Below are 4632 nucleotides of genomic sequence, written 5' to 3'. Positions count from 1 at the left end.
CTGCCATTGCAGTTGCAGGTGTTTACAACACACTGACTCATAAAATAAACTTCTGGTATTAGAGAGCAGGTGATTTTGTACAAAATGAAAAAATTGACATTTTCTGCTCTGGAAAAAGACAGTTTCTGACACTGATGGAAGTCTTCCAATCTTTTCTCATGCAAGCAGGCAAAGTATCCTGGAGAAAAAAAATTATTCCCATTTGGGCAAGTTTGTCTTGTTAGTTCCAACTGCAGAGAGAAGCACGATGCCTAATCTTTGGCTGTGCACGAGCATCATAAACTGCCTGAGGGACTGGCAGGAAGGGACAGAAAAAACAACAGCTACAGCCATTTTCACATCAGAACACAGCTGGAAGGAGAGATAATAATGATACCCTCCTTATGCATAACATTCCTGTGTTTGGAGCACTTGGGAAAGATTTTATTCTTCTCTGGAGAGTGACTGCCCACAAATCAAGCTGCAAATTATGCTGAGGAGGGGTTGTCTGCTCTTCCAAATTGGACATCTCCCTCTTGCAGGTGAACAATGTGGATAAAGAAAAAGGAAACACAGAACAAGAGGAAATCAAGATTTGGGTCCTGACGCTGAGGGCACTGAATGTGAGGGACGTAAAGGGACCTTTCCTCTACTGTTGTGTTATTAATGATTTCTCTCTAATGACTGAGCAGTGAATTGGCTGAATCCTACTCTGGAAACACACCCTCATTGCTCTGACACAGGACACATCCAGTATCCCAAACCCAACAGACCAGTCTTTGTCTGTCTGCCTTGCAGGACATCAAAAGTCTTCATCAGTAACATAAAGCTGTTCCATTCCTTATTAAAATTCAATTTTGATTAAAATCACACCCAGTCTGTCAATGCTAGCAGTTAGTTTTTCAAATTGAAACCAAGAAATTTCAAGGTAAAACTATAAAAATATTGTAGTTATCACTCGGGCAGCTCCTGTGGACCTCAGCAGAAAGTGCTGAATCCACACCCAGAGCGCTTCACTTCGGGAAACACTTTGGGATTGTGGAGCCAGGAAAACCAGAAATGATATTTATCCCAGATGAATCCACTCCAGAGGCCCACCAAGCCCAGGAGCTCCACTCCCACCATATTGCACCATGTTTCCACAGCCCAGAGTAGGAAAAAGGGAGTTCAGACCCACTCAGGGATGGTGTTACTTCTGGAAACACACGTTTACCCAAAATTTCTTGCAGGTGAAGTGACCTCATTGAACGGCACTGACAGGAAATACTGAGGCCCTCATAAAATTGCACTTCCTGGGCAGGATGGAAACTCCCTTAGTCACTAATTACACACCTTGGATAACTGGTCCCATTTCAAATCTCCCAGTGGATATTCTTGTGGTACTTTTATTTTTTTCCAACAACTACACCATTCTTCATTAATCGTGTGGATGCATTTGGCACCAACACCAAGGTGACTTTGTCGGCCCAAATAGAAACCATTTATGCCCATGCACAGAACCCCCTGGACTTCCTCAGTTCATTATTTAATTGTTGGTTGTGTTTCCTGTCATGCAACTGTTGTTGGTTTTCAGAGCAAAGCTGGGTGCTGCACTTTGCATTGCGTAAACACGAGCCTATCTGCTGGTTCAAAATGCTGGAGATTTATTTTTAAAATAAATTAATTAATTAAAAACCCCACCAAGTTTAACTTCATTTTTTTTAATAAAACCCAGTTTCTTCTGATCTTCATATGATAATAAACTTTCCTAATATTTTCCATTGAAGATTAATACACTTCTCTAGAAAGTTATATCTAATTTATGTGACTTTAAGGGTCATGCTTTAATAACAATGATGAAACACGATTATTACTTCCTAATGCTGAAATTACAGTTTTTACATTGTAAATTTTTCCTGCTATGCGCCCTGTGGCACTAACATTTTTATCACTCCATGTGTTTCTAGTTTTAAAACCTTTACCCCTGCTGTTTGAAAAATATTTCTCATTTTCATCCCCTATGGAGTACAGAAATCCCTAAAGGCAAACCATTAGTGATCTTTCTGCTTTTTCCCAAACACTTATTATGATCACCAGTGTTGCTTCCACTGCCTCATTGGCTTTTGGTAAAGTATGCAAATGAGATGTTCAAAATACACACTTTTTGCAACTGTGCAAGTTCATACTGATTTATAAAATGGGAAGGCTATTAAAGTGACTGAAAATGTCAGCAAGATTTATGCATGGATGACAAATTGTATTGGAAATGCCCATTTTTAACGTGCTGGCCTGGGTTCCTTCTCTTTTTTAAAAAGTATTGGATGTGATACACTTGCTTTAAGGCCATTTGCCCCTCCCATCTCCCCATTTGTTTTAAATAGACTCTGACAGTGGCTTTTTGACCAGGAAAATAAACAAAACTCTTCACATTGATTGGTTTGATCATGGAAAGCAGAAACTGTTTCTCTTCTTGTTGTCTTTATCCAGGAAACAATTTAAGAAAATGCTTTCACCCTTCCTTTGGGATGAAACACTCATGGCCCAGACAGCTCCTTCCAGGAAAAAATACCATATCCAAACACCATAAAGGCCATTAAAAAAATCAACATGTGCCATCTACAAATAGAACAGCTGCTAAATTTGCCAAACATGGATAAGGCAGACATGGAATTATAAGAAAACCAGCAAAGAACCCCTATGCTATAATTTCATGATAAAAAAAAATGTGTAATAAATCAATGAAAACACTACAGCACATTTCACAATAGCAAGGAAATGATGGAGGAATTTCTGAGGGTTCATTTCAATTTCGGCACCGAAAGCAACAGGAACCTTGTCACTGATGCTAAAGAGAAAAGGTTTAGGCCCATAATCACACATCATATTATCAAATATGTACAGTCAGAAATGGAGTAAAGAAAGAAAATCAGCAAACTATTGAGTGTCTAGAAACACTCATACATAATCTCAGAGGTATAATGAGAAATACTGCTCTGATACCAACATATTTATAACTTCTGTCAACATGAACAGTATTATGTGAGGGTTTAAACACTTTAAAGCATAGCATGAGCTAACAACACCAACATTAAGGGAGAGAAGCTGTGCTTTTGTGATTATTTGCTTCTGTTCCTGTGCACTTGGTTTGGTGCAAGTCCCACTCCTGTGAAAGCTTAAACCAGGGCTTGGGTTTATTCAGCAATCCCAGTGCACAGGTTTTGAGCTGCCCAACCTCGTGCTCCAGGTATTTAAGAGCCTCCTGACAACAGCCACCAGAGTTTCAGCAGCATTTAGGGGCACATAAATGCAAATAGAGCTCTTAATGACCTGTTCCTCACTTGCTTTTGTTTTTAAATCTCTTCAGGAGTGAACATACCCCGAGAGTTCTGTGCTGTGATCATTTGGGTACCCACAGCAACTACAGATGCAGTCTCCCTCTTCCCAAACTCAAAATGCTTCAAAAGTTACTATACAATCCTTTGTATCGAAAAATTCAATACTGAGAACTTAATTCTACTTTTTATATTCAGAGCAGTCAGTACCAGTACCATTATTGCTCTGATTTTCCTAATTAGTTCATTAAGTTGCATAATAATTGGTTTACTGCCACCCACTTTTTATGATGCTGGAACTGTGAAAATAAAATTGATTTAGGGCCTTATTCTGATCTATTATGCTTATTCACTCCCATATCCTGGTGCTTGCTGCAGGTTTTTTTCCCCTTCATCTCTCAAAGTCTGCATATTTTTCCCTGGTTTCACTTAAAATGCAGCCCATATTCCAGTTTTATATAGGTGGGTTTCAGATGTGCATTTGACAAGTATAAACAAATAACCAAAGCATTGCCAATGGAAAACATCTGTCTCTCACCTTAGGAGGTCAAGATAAAACTCAGTGTGTGACATGCAAAGTATGAATTTGAATTTATTTCCATTGTGCTAATGACATATATCAGTGCCTTGACAGAAGTAGCTGGCATGTTATATTAATGGGGCTCTGTCCTAAAAGTGACACTGGAATATCCAGACAAAAGCATGAAATGGATGAGAAGAGAGCAAGTCTTTGTTGTTACCTTGAGTAGTGGTGCAGTGTGTGAAAGCCAGTCCTCCTACTACATAACTAAGTAGTTGTAAAAATGTCCATTCAATGCAGATGCCTGGTACAAAGAGAGAGAGAGAGAGAGAGAGAGAGAAATTAGGCTCAGATTTGGGAAAAGAAATAACACCAAGATCCAAGATTTGCCCAGCACCAGATTTATAGGGATGACTGGAAGAACACTCTTTTCTTCCTGGTCCATAATAAAGCCAGGGTGTCCTTGTCCTGGGTTTGTCACAGCCAGACCAGAGCAGCCACATGACACCAAAGGATGCAGGAATTGTGCTCAGATAAAACTTACAATTCATTGTGGACATCAGTGTTGGAATGGAATGGGAGAGAAGAGGAAAAGCAGGACTCAACAGGTGAAATAAATTGCTCTTCCCTCATTTCTGTTTCTTTCCCAGAAACAGAACAAGGACTGCTTCAGCTCTTCATCCATAGAAACCCAGAATGGGTCAGTTGGAAGGGACCTTATAGCTCTTCTCATTCCACCCCTGGGCAGGGACACCTTCCACTATCCCAGGTTTCTCCAAACCCCATCCAACCTGGCCTTGGACACTTCCAGGGATCCAGGGG

The 4632-nt window shown here is 40.0% G+C and overlaps 1 long non-coding RNA gene across 1 annotated transcript in view; it reads right to left on the bottom strand.

Moving 5' to 3' along the window:
• LOC108448168 overlaps positions 1-4104 on the bottom strand; it is a 24964-nt gene extending 20860 nt beyond the window's left edge. The window contains exon 1 of the long non-coding RNA XR_001863964.1: positions 4031-4104. This is a non-coding gene — a long non-coding RNA (uncharacterized LOC108448168). The remainder of the gene's footprint in view (positions 1-4030) is intronic.
• Between the last annotated feature and the right edge of the window lie 528 nt (positions 4105-4632).

This window comes from Corvus brachyrhynchos, unplaced genomic scaffold (genome assembly GCF_000691975.1).
Source record: "Corvus brachyrhynchos isolate BGI_N302 unplaced genomic scaffold, ASM69197v1 scaffold126, whole genome shotgun sequence".
NCBI classification, from domain to species: Eukaryota; Metazoa; Chordata; class Aves; order Passeriformes; family Corvidae; genus Corvus; species Corvus brachyrhynchos.
This window is presented reverse-complemented; position numbering and strand designations above follow the sequence as displayed.